A 16,389-nucleotide genomic window follows, 5' to 3' on the forward strand; every position below is an offset into this window, starting at 1 on the left:
GCTAGGGAGAAAAAAAAGGTTAAAAATCAGCTCAAGAAAGAGAAATTGACCAACTCAATCATGCTGTAGGATTTAAATCATCATTAAGGTACCCCAAAGGATATCTTTGACTGATCTCTTTAAGAATTCATATATTGGACCTGAAGAAATAATCATTTTAATCAATGGTTTCAAATTCATTATATATGTTTTAGTGCCATTAGAGGATTAGGATATTAATGCAACTGTGTAGCTAAATACTAAATGACTATCACTCTCATTTAATAAAAATACAAATAAAACAAGCTTCTTCCTAATTTAAGAAGGGTAAAAATATATTTATCTTTTCTGTGTATCCTTGAGCAATAACTTCTTTCCCAAAATTTTGTTAACAATATTGTTATAATTTATAAAATAAACAGCTTTAGAAAAAATGGGTTAACAATCACATGGTTTCTTGTGGGCTTGTTAGAAGTTAATTTTATGTTGGGCAAATCACTTATCTCACTGGGTCAAGATTTCTTCATCTCTAAAATGAAAATATTGACTAGAACAATTCTAAAGCCTTGTTCTCTGATTCCATGGTTAGTGCATTCCTACCCACCCTACTTCTTTTTCCTCTAATTTCAAACAAATGCCATGTCTTTTCATCATTTTGGCTGGCTCATGAAATTGAACAGAGCAAAACTAATAAGGAAGGGAGATAAAATTTGAAATTAGACACCATTGTAGCTTTTGCTGTATCATCAAGATGTACAAGATTAATGACAAATAGAGAAGTAGATCAGTAGATGCTCTCAAGACATTGATGCAGAAGCCCTAGGTCATAGTAACAGAATTTCTATTTGAATGTTTTCTCTAATACTGAGGAAAATGTATTATCCTTTCATTTCTAAGGAGCTTAAGAGGTTTGGTTAAGAAATGTCTAAAAAGGTGCTCTGCAAAGATGTATATTCTTGAAGTGCTAAATAAAGTTGGCAAGCGCCTTGTGGGTCCTTGAAATCAATACATTGGCTTGGATTTAGGGTTTGGGCCTTCCAGAGAGCACAGAGAAAATTGCTCTGAAGCATCAATGCTTCCACCTTACTGCAGGTTCTCACCATCTGTCACAGTGTATCACAGATTTCTCCTGAGTAGACTCCTTGCCTCGTCTCTCTTGTTACAGATCCATTTATCTCATTGATGATGCCAGTTATCTTTTCAAAATGCAGATCTGGTTATGTCATCTTCCTGATTGAAAACCTCTAATGACTTCCAGTTGCCTAGCTGATAGAGTCTAAACACCTAAGCCAGGTAAACAAGACCCTTATCTATCTTACCCAAACAGAGCTTTCCATCTTCCTCTTTATGCAGTTATTCACCCTGGTCCAGGACGTGCACCCTTCCGTTCACAGCCTTGAACAACTGGCTCATCTTCAAAAGCCAAGAGAAATATCATCTCTTTATCAAGCTTTCCTTTTCTCAGGCACCTCCCTAATATGTGATTCATTCTCTCTCCCTCTCCCTCTCTGTCTCCCTCTCTCTTTCTCGCTCTCCCACCACCACCACCCCTCCCTGTGTCTTCCATATCTAGTGTGCTTCTGAGTCACCTTTTTTTTTTTAAACCTGTTTTTAAAATATCTACCACTAAGCAAGGCGCATATAAGAATAAATAAAGTTAACTAAAGTTAACTCTGTAGGACACTAAAATGCAGCTGATACATGAGATTTGTTTTGTTGGCATGTGTTTTATGGAGGTCTCCTTTCACTTACGTACATACTGTAATATAAAATTTATGCCTTTTTTCCAAATTCTAATAATATGCCTATGCATTGTGTTTCAGTAAAATGTAGTTTGCATTTCTCCATAGGTTTTGATATTATTTAAGTATTTTCAAATTATTCTTATGGTTTTTCAAAGCTTATGTATTTAATGTAACATTCATAATTGCTATGGATATGTTGTTAAGATTTTAAATTGCCATTTTGAAGCCAAAACTGAGATTTCAGTGTGGAGATGTATATATATATATATATATATATATATATATATATATATATATATACACACACACACACAAAGAAAAGTACCACCTTATATAAATTAATAATTTCTTTTAATTGCCTCGAATGTTTCAGTCTCATGTGGATTTTTGAAGTAGTATGTAGCTTTGATGTTTTATTAATTATTTTCAAGGTGGCTTTCTTTCCAGAGCAAAGCATACATATTGATTTTGTGTATGATGAAGACTGAAATTTCTATCTTGGCACTGATACTTCTTGCAATCAGATCTAGAAAAGGGTTTGATCGTTTTGAAGCAAGTCTCCAACAGTTAACTGTTGGCTGCCAAAGTTCAATTTAGATAAGTGAAGGGGAAGAGTTTAGAAATTTCACACATTAAATGTGTGATGGGAAAAACCCAATATAATGTATTAAAGATGCAGGCTTTGGAAGGAAAACATGGAGTATCGTAAGAATTGTGTGCCAGTCTCCAAAGGTTTTCAGTTAGGTTTGGTTCAGAAAAGCCCTTGAATGTGTTGGAAGCAGATCTTGGAAGGGGCTGTGTGGTGTGTCAGGGAAAGCACCAGAGAAAGTCTTGGTTACACAGAGTCTGTAAAATCGACTGTGGTAGCATGACAAAAATTGGTCTGTGTGGTTTGCCACTGCCAATCTTCATGATTGATACAGATTGTTGGAGCCATATCTATCATATGGTGCTCCATATTGATTGTTAAAATCTGCAAAAATGAATTATTTGGAGTGTATTTTTCCATATCGTTGGCTGATTTTTCCTGCACCAAAGAGTTTAAAAGCATTTGACCTTTGCTCTGAATTCTTACTTGTTCCCACAACTAGACGGAAACGATACCAGCATCTCTATTTATTATCCTTTAATAATGATGCTGTAATCTAATTCTTAATGAATATGGTAAAGGCTGCACATTTGAAAAGTCATTGTATAAAGGTGCTCAGTAAGTTAGTTCTATGTTTAGGGATGGCTTAGCTATTTTATTTTTAAAATTGCCATCCAGACTTTAAGAGAATTAGAAGTCAAATGGCAAATAAATTCTTTTAGAAGAACTTTCCGTTTTACCAGCCATTACCCAAAAAAGCAAGAAATAGCTCTGGATTTTTTTTTTCTTTTTGTAAAAGTGTTGGGATTGATCCTATTTATCTACAGAATTCAAATGCAACCAACATTTATAGGAAAATATGCCAGACTTTTGCGAATTGAAAAGATTGTGTGCATTTGCAAGAGGCAAATGACACAGGAGACTTTACTTTAAATCACCTATAATGTTAGGATCATTATAAAGTAAGCAGCCAGCATGCTGGATTGTACGGCTGGAAAGAACCCACATAAGAATGAAAACAGATGGTATTATCATTCTATCCCAAGCACTGTGTAGATTTTTTTGGTTAGAGTCTGATTAAGGTTTCAGAAATTATTAAGTGGATAGATAATAGAGAATAAGAAAATGAGAACACAGAGAGCTTGCCAAGTCTTTAATGCTCACTTAAACAAAACTGCCTGCAGGTTCAACAAACCCATTCCTGGGTTTTGTGGGTTTGCAAGGTCCTTCTCCAGAAAAGTTGTTTTGGGTGATGGTCACCATTTAATTAAAGGAATATCAAACTATATGTTTAGAAAGATAATAATAAGCCACCCAAACCCAGATGCTAGATGCCACACATGTTGGAGAAGGGCTATAAAAAAAAAGGCAAAAAACCCCCACAAAAAAACCCTAAACACTCCCACACTCTAGAAGTTGGATTTAAATGAAACCATTGGGGGGAAAGGACCATTTCCGTTTTCCAGTTGCAGTAATCTTTCTCCCCACTTTCCTTACTGCCTTAATCCACATCTAATTATCAGCTATCTCAATATTTTCCTCTCCACTTGTTATCTTCATTTCTTTTGATTTGCTAAAGTATATCTGACATATATGTGAAAGGAAGTAATATCTTGCCTTTGTGTGCGGGCATTTGTGCATTCTGAGTATTTCCTTTGTACTGAATTGTACATTAGTGTAATTTTATTTTGGCCTCCTCGGCTCCTTTGAAAAATATTCACGAATTAAACAGTCTAGCAAAAGTCAAACAAACAAACAAATAAAACTCAAGCCATGAGAGCTTGTGATTTCTTCCAGTTTGATTTTAGCTGAGGAACATTCAAACTTTGAATTTGCTTATTTCAACCATTTTTTTTCTTTCTTAATTGTGGTTTCCGCCATACCTTTTAAAGTATAATTTTCTTAATTAAAATAGTAAAAAAAAAGTTTCTCAAATTCAGGTGGGCTGCTTTGGATTATGGCTCTCTCTCCTATGTATCTGTCTGCAGTTTTACAGCAACCACTTTTCAAATTAAAGCCTTTTTTCTCCCCCATTTCTTCTGCAGTACAGTGGACTCAGATCAGAGCCCTCTGATGTGAAAGGATGGGATTTTTAACTGACACTCTTGTCTGTTGAAAGAATAGTTCAACAACTGTATTTTTCATTTTCCATTTAAGTCTTACATGGTATAAAATAGGAAAACCTGGGGCGCCTGGGTGGCTCAGTCGGTTGAGCCTCTGACTTCGGCTCAGGTCACGATGTCATGGTTCATGGGTTCAAGCCCTGCATCGGGCTCTGTGCTGACAGCTCTGAGCCTGGAGCCTGCTTTTTATTCTGTGTCTGTCTGTCTGTCTGTCTGTCTCTCTCTCTCTCTCTCTCTGCTGGTCCCCTGCTCGCTCTCTGTCTCTCTCCCTGAAAAATAAACATTAAAAGTAAAAAAAAAAAAAAAATAGGAAAACCTGTGAGATGCCAATGACTGTTAATGAAGTAAATGGTCTATCAACATGAAGGTAGCACCTTTATGTTTGGAGAATTAACAAAAGCAAAGCAATTGAAAGAGCAGAAACCAAATTTCCCACATGATGCAGTAGTCATAGTTAAGATTTCTGAGTAGGGCATAGAACTTTTGAGAGAGGTATGATAATGCTTCAGATAAATGTTGAAAGCAAATTCAAAAGTGTGGTTTGAAAGGCTTTGAATTTTTTTTTCACACGTACAAGTTTTGTTCATGTGGAAAAAAGCAGGACTTCTCAAACTGAATGTTGAGGTTTTTTTTTGTTTGGTTTTTTTTTTTTTTTTTTTTTTTTTGTATAGAAACAAACATTGAGCCTGACACCAGGTTTGTGTGGGAGTAAGGTAAATTCGGGCTAAATGACTGATGTACTGTTTGGGTATAAACATTAGATTCCATATTGCAACTGTCTGTCACTACTTTTGTCATTAATCAAATAGGTAGTGAAATGTACAGCAATGCTTAAGTGTATTTAATGTAGTTAAGTTTTTATAATCACTGCTGGTAGTTATCCAGGTACAGGTGGTAGCTTTCTTTTTTTCCCTCCCTGATTTAAGATTGTGAGATCCTTTACTGTTTCTCTATAGAATTGGCATCTGAGTATACAGATTTGATTTGATCTACTAAATTTGGTGTCATTTGTGATCTAGTGGCAATGCAGGATTTAAAAATCATGGACCTTACTGAAGTGTTAGGAGAGGAGGAGATAAATTCATTTGACTTCTGTGTGGGGCCTGACGCTAAGTCAAGCACATCTATATTCCTATGTGGAAATATATGTTATGTAGAAGTAAAAAGTAAATTTGAAAAAGAAAACAACAAAAAGGAATTAGTGTGGTTCCATTGAACTTAATGCTATACACTGTCTATATTAAACTCTTTTTTTTTTCCATTCAGTTGGATTTGTTTAAAACGTCCTGTTAAAATTAATGGCACAGAAACATACATCAAGTAAAATCTTGTAATATCTCTGTAATATCTCATAATTTGGTTTGTGTTTGACCAAATGTTTTCATCATTACTCCAAGCTTGGTTTGGACCATCCAGGTGTTTTCAACTTTTTCAGCTTTCTGATTAAAACAAGCTTCCGTTTTATCTAATATGCTACAATGATTAAAATATCACTATAAGATAATGAGTTCTATTGTTTGCTAATATCAGGATATCCACTCTACCAGGTAACTTCAAGTCCTATGGTGAAATTCTCTTAGAACAAATAGGTAAATGGTATAGCTTAGCAAATTGCTTAATTTGGCTGCTATTACCAAGAGCTTTAGATTTTCCTTTTGACTTTGACCGTAGAATATGGCCACCCCCTGATAGGTCCTTCTATTCATCTTCATGGTACATCTCTATGACAGTAATGTACTTATTGCAAGGATGAATAGATGTTCAGGAATCACATATACACAAGAGAAAATACAATCATAGAGGAAAATCCAAGTCCAGCTTTGTCCCTCCCTCAATTAGAAAAAATTCTGTCATGTTAACTTATCCTGCTATCTTCCTGGTCTGGAATGCTTCCACTTGGAAATTGGTAGTTTGTTTGTTTGTTTGTTTCTTTCTTTCTTTCTTTCTTTCTTTCTTTTTCTATCCCTATTCCCTTTTTAGGTTGAACTTCTCTCTCCTAAGTGTTCAAACAATCCTTCTTCAACGTTTTTTTTTTTTTTTTTTTTTTTTTTTTTTTTTTTTTTTTTGGGACAGAGAGAGACAAAGCATGAACGGGGCAGGGGCAGAGAGAGAGGGAGACACAGAATCGGAAACAGGCTCCAGGCTCCGAGCCATCAGCCCAGAGCCTGACGCGGGGCTCGAACTCACGGACCGCGAGATCGTGACCTGGCTGAAGTCGGACGCTTAACCGACTGCGCCACCCAGGCGCCCCTCAAACAATCCTTCTATTTTTGTTCTTCTATTACTACTATCATTTATATACCAATATAACATATAAGTAGCTCCTGGACAACAAGACTGCAATAGAGATTGGTGACTATATAAAAATGTAAGACATTGTCTCTAGTCTCCAAATGTTATACTCTAAGTAGTAAGAGAAACCAGGTCCATAATACAGTTAAACAAAAATACAGATTATTCAGGTAGACTGCCAAAGGGGAGGAGATGGGGGATGGGCAAAATGGGTGAATATGGAGGAGTGGACTTCCAGTTGTGGAATGAATAAGTCATGGGGATGAAAGGTACAGCATAAGGGATGATTGTTAATGGCATCGTGTGGTGACAGGTGGTAACCACAGGTATGGGGAGCATAGCATAACATACAGAATTGTCAAACCATCTATGTGGCACACTTGAAACTAATGTAACATTGTGTTTCAACTATACTTCAGTTAAGAAAAAAGATAATAATAGCCAACATGTATATGGCGCTTACTCCGCATGAGGCACAGTAATTGTGTTTTATCTATAGTGACTTAGTTTTTACCTCCCTAACTCTATCCTACTGATGAGGAAACCAAGTTGCACAGAAATCATGTTACTTGCCTATTGTTGAAAAGCAAATCCAAGCTTTGAACCAGGTCATCTGGCTCTCAGAGTTCAGGCTCTCACCCTGCTTTGCACTGCCTAAGGATTTTTTTTTTTAAGTGTGTCGTAGTCTATATTGAGGATTTGGCAGTATCTGCCACCCCAGATTAGGCTCTCATTGCTCCATCCCACACTACTGTGGGTACTCCCTTGCCCACACCCAGCTATTCAGTCCCTGAATTCTAGAAGGATTATCTGCATTCCATAAATATTGATGGAATAGAATCTATTTGAATAATCTGTATGCTGAACATTGATAGAAAAAAGGTAAGCATATTTTGACCATGAAGTATCAGTTATTCAGTGTCAGATATTCAGTAGAATATAATTTCCAATGAACTAATTTTATTTTATCTTTTTAAGTTAATTTTTAAATTTATTTTGAGAGAGAGAGCGAGTGTATGAGTGGGGAAGGGGCAGAGAGAGAGAGAGAGAGAGAGAGAGAGAGAGAGAGAGAGAATACCAAGCAGGCTCTGCACTATCAGTGTGGAGCCCTATGTGGGGCTCAATCTCACAAATCGGAAGATCATGATCTGAGCCCAAACCAAGAGTCAGATGCTTAGCCAACTGAGCCACCCAGATGTGCCTCCAATGAACTTTCAAATTTTATTTATTTTGTTTTAAATTAACATTTATTTTTGAGAGAGAGAGAGAGAGAGAGAGAGAGAGAGAGAATGTGAGCGGGACAGGGGTAGAGAGAGAGGGAGACACAGAATCTGAAGCAGGCTCCAGGCTCTGAGCTGTTAGCACAGAGTCCAACGTGGGGCTTGAACTTATAAACTGTGAGATCATGACCTGAGCCGAAGTGTGATGCTCATCTGACTGAGCCACCCAGGAGCCCTGAACTAATTTTATTTTAAATTTCACAGATTTAAGATTAAGGTTGCTTTTAATTTTGCATGCTAATGTCATTTTAGTTGTCTCACTCTTTAAAAGTTACGGTGAAAGGGATCAGTTTTAAAAGATGAAATTTATAGATTATCGAAAAAAGAGCACTTGTTAGACCACTAAAATTTCATCACAAATTTATTAAGAAATCATCTGATAGACGTTTCCCTTTTTTTCTATGCTTCTTTATTCTTTTGTGTATTACCTATCAAATAGCCAAAAGCTGGGAACAAGAGTAGGGAAACAATAAATAAATAAATAAAAGTTTTCTATTCTTTCTACCTGGTTTTGTACAATTGCTTAAATTCGTTTTATATTATTTTTTTTTATTTCCTTTTAGAAGATATTGGAAGTGTGTACTTGCTAGGCAAAAGGTCTAAATTTGAATCATTATTGAACAATTCTGGTGTCTAATACAAATGTTCATTTGAAAATGATAGACGGTCGTTCAGGGACCCTGAAGTGTTTTCATGGATTCTCATGCCTGGTTGGCAGTTTTGTTGAAAGTGGCCGTAAATCAGGAAAGAGAGCTGAAAATACATTTTATGTCATCTTTAAAACAACTGTAAGTTATTGTCCCAGAAAATGAAGATGCCATTTTTAAAGAAGGTAGCAGGATAAGGTATTGAAATGGGTAGAAAAAACATGTTTCCAGAAAAGTATCACCAGTAGTTACTGATATTAATTATAGCATAAAATGGGAGTGGTATGAAAGAATAAGGATTAAAATCAAGATTGTACATGGAGTCTGAAATTTAAATTTATAGAACCTGATGCTTTTTATTTATTTAATTTTCTTTTAACTTTTTGGGGGTGGTTCTTTTACAAGATGTTTGTTGATGAGCAAATTGAATTTGAGCTCATATGCTATAGAAACCAGGTGAACTCACATTCTCCAAACGCATCTGTTGTTTGCTCCTTCCAGAATAAATATTACAATTCTTGATGAACAACAGCTGGGAGGCTTGAATGTAGTTGCATTCCTCATGGGTTCACAGGATGAAATCACTTGTGCACCATTGACAATTTTAAATGGAGAACAAAAATGTATTCCATCATAAGATGTCAGGAAAAAAGTATTTTTGTAAAAACGTATTTTCTATTTTTAATCTTCTGTGAGCTATACATTTTAGGACACTGAATGAGTTGGAAGATGTATGTTGTGACCTGACATTCTCTCTGACTTATCTTTAGTTATTTTTTTGAGTTTTTAAAAACTTTATTTATTATGAGAGAGAGGGAGACGGGGCGGGGGGGGGGGGGAGAAAAGCATAAGTGGGGGAGGGGCAGAGAGGGAAGAGAGAGTGAGAATTCCAAGCAGGCTCAGCACTGTCAACACCAAGCCCAACACGGGCCTCAAACCCACCAACTGAGATCATGACCTGAGCCGAGGTCAGATGCTTAACTGACTGGGCCACCCAGGCACCCCTACTTGTTTCTTTAATTATCTTTAAGAAAGTAATATGTACTAAGTGCCAAAGTCCAGTTGCAATACATTGAAAATGGAAGCAATTGGGTCATTATACTGCTAAATGGTATTTTTATATGTATCTTTTATGGCATGTCAGCCAGTTCATTAATGTTTTAACTTATTTTACTGTTTTGCGTGAGGAGTAACTTTTCTCTGTCAGTGTTTCATGGACAAAAATGGTACTAATGGACAGAATCCTGGACTGGAGGTGAGTGGCTATGGCCACACTGGAGATTTGTGGCCATGGGCATAGACTGTCATCTCCCTGTTCACACTGCCTTTTGTATAAAATGAGGGGTTTGGACTGGATGATTTCTCTTCTCAAATCTGTGAGCCTATGATAACTTCTAAACCAGTCTTGAATTCCTTTATATTTGCTGCCGACACTGATCTCTTCCCTTCTTGACTTTCCCTGAGGGTATTATCAGTTCTATAAATTGTGGTGGTTGATTATGTTTAATGATATACTTTATCATGCAGTCTTTTATAGGGCTGTTTTTTTGTTTGTTTTTCAGGAGCACATGTTTAATAATATTCACTGTCTCATAATGTTAATTCTCCTCTTGATGGTGAAATATCTAAGCATCTCGAGGAAAGTAACCTTGTTCTATATTGCTTCTTTTTTCTGGTTTTCCTTGTAGCACATTACAGAATAATTGCCACAGCTATTTGAAGTGTTGATAAACTTAACAAATTCAGTTACTAACTTATTTAAAACCCATGCAGTGTGTTTGGTTCAGAACCATAGAAATAGAACAAAGCTAACACTGGAATGGGGCTCAAGAAACCTGATTTTCAGCCCAGATCAACATTATTTGACTATGTGCTCTGCTCTTGAACAGATCATTTGGTGCTTCAGTTTACTCATGTCGAAAACGAGGGAAAGAGACCAACATTCTCTAACTTTTAATTTCTGTAATTTTTTTCTCCCTGTAAATGCCATCATGGAAGTGATGAACAACTTTGCTTAGCATTTTCAAAACATAGCCTACTTTTTATCAAGCATTTTTATTCATCATTTAATTCAGTGATTCAACATATATTTATTGAGCACTTATTATGAACCAAGAACTGTGAATCAGAAAGTACGATTTGAATCCACTTAATATTTAAATGTGGGGAAATACTTTCACCTTTTTGCTACATGTCCAAAACGGATATGGCAATATCTGCTTTACCGGGTTGCTAGGAGGATTAAATGAGGCAATGCTATCAAACATTTAGCTCAGTACCTGCTAGACAGAATGGGATTAATATTATTAACACTATTATTATGTAACACATTAAAATTTTAAACCATTAATTGGGGATCATATTTAATGGTCTATACAGTATAAATATAGCCTGAGTGATTATTTGGGTGTAGTAAATTCAGATTTTTCAAGTGCAGTTTTATGTTGAACAAGTGACTTATCCTCTCTCTTAGAAACTTAGGATACAAATACCTGTCTCTTCTTGTGGTCAGGATTAAAAGGGTTTAAAGTGAGATAATGTACAGAACATTTGCAGCATAACCTTTGCCATATAAGACTCGAACATGTCTGTTTCTGGAAAACTAACCTAGTTTTGTTCCAGGCAAAATTAATCTATGGAGGTCACCTCTGGTGGGGAATTAACCATTGTGAAGGGGCATGAATAAACCATTTGGGGTGACAAAAATATGCTATATCTTATTTCTTGTAATGTTTATTATTGAGACAGAGAGAGAGAGAGAATATGAATGAATGAATGAGCATGAGCAGGGGAGGAGCAGAGAAAGAGGGAGACACAGAATCCAAAGCAGACTCCAGTTTCTGAGCTGGCAGCACAGAGCCCGACGTGGGGCTTGAACTCAAGAACCTTGAGATCATGACCTGAGCCAAAGTCGGATGCTTCAACAACTGAGCCACTCAGGAGCCCCTGAAATATGCTGCATCTTAATCTGGGTGATTACACAGATAGATACATAGCGCAAAAAATTCTTTGAGCTGTACAATTAAGATTATTCATTTTATTGAATAAATTTTTCCTAAAAAAATGTTTGTTTTCTTCCCTAAACATAAATACCATATTACATTTTATAACCAGAAGAAATATCAGTTAATAATAATAATTTTCTAGTGCCATAGCTAAAATACTACTCCAATATATTTTTCTCAACAGTACATAAAAGTGAAAGAGGACACCATGATCCCATGAACCTTCTGATGTCAGAAAGCAGTTGGAGGAACACTCAGTGGTTCTACATATTTCACCACCCAATTGTTTCAATTTGGCACACCATATTTTAGGATATTTATTGCCTGCCTAGTTCTTGAATCTACTCTTTTCCCTGGCGCCCACAAAACCATACGTCATGGAGTATTATTTTTACGAGGATCTGGTCAAAAGGACCTGATCAGTACTATTGCCACTTTTTCATGTATTTTTCTGAGATGAGGAATAGCTTATGATTTACTTCAATCAAGCTTTATTTAGGATCGGGTCTGTAGGAAGGGGTGGAAATGGTGGGGGAGGGAGCGGAAGGGACAGCATAAATATATACATACAGTGTGTGAAAATAAAGAAAGGCATCTTTTGTTACAGCTGGTTGCAAGAGAAGTTTCTGCTTGCACTGCTGAAGATAGTATGAGATTAGCGGAGTCGTAGCAAAGTCAGGACAAAGACTCGCTGTGTGAGAGGGATCAGCGTGTTTGCTCAGTGGAGCTTTCTCTCCAGTTGTTGACAGATTTAACTGGTGTAATCTTAGGCCTGGCTAGCTCCTCCCCATGAGTGTCAAGAGGCAATCCATGCAGTAGTAAATGGCCATGTGGAGTATACCATGAATTCCCTATTTGTGTAGTAGCTGTAGTTTAGGGTGGGGATTTAATATTGAATGGACTCCAGATTGTCTAAATTGCAATCACAGTGTTTATTTAAATAGCCTATGGGGACCATTAAAGCATTTTAACTTTTGCTCCTATGTTTCTCATGTTATGAAATCTTGAAGCACATCGGGGAGAAAAGAAAAATCCAGCCTTGTAAAAAAGCATATGATGCTAAAAGTTCTCCCTGCTGCCAAAAATGCTTCAAGAGTTTTAGTGCTCTGAACTAACATGTGATATGATGGATGGGATCCTGCTGTGGTCCCTAACTAGGGGATTTTCCTTGTGCAGATACACTAATCTGCCCCAGCATAATCCAGGAGATTCTTTCCCATACTGGTTCCCCACTTGCAGTGTTGAGGTCTATTCTGCTCACAATCATGTTCATAATGCTATAGCTTTAAAACTACATAAAACTCTGTGTTAGTAACACAAGTGCTATAAAATTATTAAACTTTTAATTTTACATACAAAAAAACGCCTATTTCATTTACTTTACTGGCAGAGCCAGGGTGATGGTGAAACTTGACTTTGGTGAGGAAGGCCATGAACTTGAGGTGTAGGACAAACAAGTACATCTATTTCTAAGGCAGATCTTCTGAATAGAAAGCGTGACTTCAGTTTCATGCTCTGATTTAATACAATAAAATTAAAAACATTTCATAAATAAATTTCTGCAGTTGATTCCCTTCTCCAGGAAGACTTGCTTTCCCACATTCTTACTTACTTATTGAAGGGCTCTAAGTCTGGAATAGCATTTGACAATGTAAAAGATTTTCTGATTATGGGAGCAGCATGACCCCAGAGATCTTTCTGAATTGCTGAATTCAATGTTCAGTTTTCTTTCTTTCTTTCTTTCTTTCTTTCTTTCTTTCTTTCTTTCTTTCTTTCTTTCTTTCTTTCTTTCTTTCTTTCTTTCTTTCTTCTTTCTTTCTTTCTTTCTTTCTTTCTTTCTTTCTTTCTTTCTTTCTTTCTTTCTTTCTTTCTTTCTTCTTTCTCTTTCTCTCTTCCTTCCTTCCTCCCTTCCTTCCTTCCTTCCTTCCTTCCTTCCTTCCTTCCTTCCTTCTTTCCTTCTTTAAATTCCTACACGTTTCTACGGCTATTCTAACTGCTTTGGGCTATATTAAAATGTGTTCCTGTTCCTGGCTCCAACTCTGACATGGTGTGCCTCATCAGAGTAGTTCAGGGCACCTCCAGGGTCCTCTCAACTGGCCCTTCTGCATCTTTCTGCCCTGTGTGTATAGTGATAGTAACAATACTTCTCCATCTCAGAAATAAACTGGGGGCGAATGTGCTAATGTATATAAATAGCCTTGGCCTTTCTTGAAATGAAGACATTGTGAGAGGTGTTTTAATGAGAACATGAGAAAAATCAGCAATAGCAGATCTTAAATAACCTCTGTCTGCAGCTGGGAAGTGGCCATTTAACTTGACTCAGACCATACATCACTGAAGGTCCTTTCCATCATAAGTTTTCTGTTTATTATAAGTTTTTTATTTATTATCGTGATGTATATTATAGAGCTAATTGCTTCCAAATGTGTCATGATGTAGGAGTGTATTTTTTCCTAAAATGCTTTATTTTGCTTTTTATTTTGTGTTAGAATCAAAGTTTCAGATTTCTTTTGATTCAGTGTTCCAAATGCTTGGAACAATATCTGAAGCATTTCCCACTATTCTGTTGCATCCTTACCCCTCATCTCTAATTCTTTTTCTAGGACAGACTGTTGACTAAAATCCATAAATTTTACAGAAACCCAGTTTAATTTGCTGATTTTCTGATCACTGGTAATGTTTTTTTTTTTTTTTTTAAGAATTCATCTATTGCTTATTTTCACTTTTAGTTTCACCTTCTTGCTTTTCAACCACTTTCTCTCATCCGCAGATTTCTTTCTCTTTCCTGACTGTGTAACTAGTGTCAACTATCCAAAGAATATGTAACTTGTAGTGATGGAAATAAAGAATATGTACAGTCCACAAAACTGATCATCAAACCCAGAATAACAAGGAGTTGACCATATGTCTTCTACTATTTAATAGGGAGTGACAGAGTCTATGTGGCTAATTAGAAGAATCTCTGTTTGTTTTAAGAATTATACTAGTAATAATATCTGTCTTCTTTTTATGTGACATCCACCTAGCTTCTAGGAATAGTCTTTTTAGGGGCTACCACCCTCCAAAAAAGATATTTTAACTTAATATATTATTGAAAGGCACTGCAGTTCGGGACTGAAGGGGAATCGGTATGGCAATTATTTTGTTTTTCTGGGGCAAACCCTTGGTACTAATGCTGTTCATGGTTGTTTTGACCGTATTACATTTTGCTGAGCCCCAGGACTGCTTTTGGAAGGTTTAGAAGTATCCAGGGAGGCGCCTGCCACTTTGATTATTCATACCCAGCTCTTTATTTTTATTTGAGACATAAAATAAAAACACACCCTGGCTTCTGCTCAGCCTCAACTGGCGTTGATTTTAAAAACAAACCCCAAACTGACCAAATGGCAGCCGTGCAAGCTTTTCTGTGAGTGAGTCCTCTCTCGTGTCAATCAGAGTTCATTTATGGAAGCATTAAATTCTGGTGCTGGCCAGGCCACCTTTAGACAAATTAAAATGGGTTGGGATTTGGTAGGCTTGGAACAGAGGACTGAAAGGAAAACCAGGGTGATGTTATGACTCAGAAAGTGACTCTTTTCCTTCTGAATCAGAATTGAACCACTGGTAGAATTAGCTCTCTCAGGAAGATGGCAACTTTTAGGTGAAAGGTTAAGTGGAACCTCTGACCATCTGTGTTTGTCCCCCTGTTGGTTCAGCTCTGTGCCAGTTTGAATAATTACTTACTCTCCACCTTTTTTCCCATTGCTTATTTGCAAAGAGGAGTAACATTTTCCTTCTTGTGTCTCTTGAAACATTTTTAAGACTGACTGTGAACTTTTAACCACTGATACATTTTATGCCAGAGGTGGCTTTATTTCATTAATGTGTTAACTAATTTCTTTTTTTTTTTTTTTTTAATTTTTTTTTTTTCCAACGTTTTTTATTTATTTTTGGGACAGAGAGAGACAGAGCATGAACGGGGGAGGGGCAGAGAGAGAGGGAGACACAGAATCGGAAACAGGCTCCAGGCTCCGAGCCATCGGCCCAGAGCCCGACGCGGGGCTCAAACTCACAGACCGCGAGATCGTGACCTGGCTGAAGTCGGACGCTTAACCGACTGCGCCACCCAGGCGCCCCTGTGTTAACTAATTTCTGCAGAAAGTACCACTCTGCCTTTCTGATAAACATTGGGAAATATATCTCTAGATATTTACTCTCTGGAATTTCCTGCTTATTCTATTTATGTACAAACATCAATTCTAGTTTTCACACCTTTTTGGTCATTCTTAATAGTTCTATCTATATGCTTCCAAAAAGGATTTTTCCAAGGATTCATTCTTTCAGCAAACACTTACTGAGCATCTATTTTATCTTTTTTACTCTGCTTTTATCAGAAGGTTTTGAAGAATATTTTCATTTCTATTATTGATTGATTTCTATTTCATGCTATCTGAAAGTTCAGGATTTTATTAAATCTTCAAAATATCTGCATGAGTTAAGTTGTATGTTTTAGTATTGATACCTGTTAGTTCTGCATCAAGAGCAAATTTTAACATCTTTGTACATTTATCAGCCCCCCCTTTTCTACTAGTATCAAGAAAAGATTTATATTTTTTTGTCAAATTTATATGGTTCATTCATTGAAGAATTATAGCCCTTGTAATTACAAGAGCGTTTACTCATTCTGTATTCATTTAATGTGCAATTTATTGAGTCATACTGCTTGTCATCAGACTAGAAGTTCCTTAAG

General features: G+C 36.5%; 1 protein-coding gene and 1 long non-coding RNA gene across 11 annotated transcripts in view; one reads left to right on the forward strand and one right to left on the reverse strand.

Annotated features, from left to right (window-relative positions):
* The window catches only part of SOX5 (SRY-box transcription factor 5), a 1,021,816-nt gene that overhangs the window by 474,907 nt on the left and 530,520 nt on the right, over window positions 1–16,389 (forward strand). The gene's annotated exons all lie outside the window — the stretch shown is intronic.
* LOC131519866 (uncharacterized) overlaps window positions 1–16,389 on the reverse strand; it is a 43,238-nt gene that overhangs the window by 4,900 nt on the left and 21,949 nt on the right. Inside the window, exon 1 of one of the 2 annotated variants that reach the window (XR_009265835.1) lies at window positions 1,299–1,543. The exons of the other annotated variant lie outside the window; for it this stretch is intronic. This is a non-coding gene — a long non-coding RNA (uncharacterized LOC131519866). Of the gene's footprint in view, window positions 1–1,298; window positions 1,544–16,389 lie in introns of those variants that run through there. 2 annotated transcript variants of the gene reach the window in all.

This window comes from Neofelis nebulosa, chromosome 8, assembly GCF_028018385.1.
Source record: "Neofelis nebulosa isolate mNeoNeb1 chromosome 8, mNeoNeb1.pri, whole genome shotgun sequence".
NCBI classification, from domain to species: domain Eukaryota; kingdom Metazoa; phylum Chordata; class Mammalia; order Carnivora; family Felidae; genus Neofelis; species Neofelis nebulosa.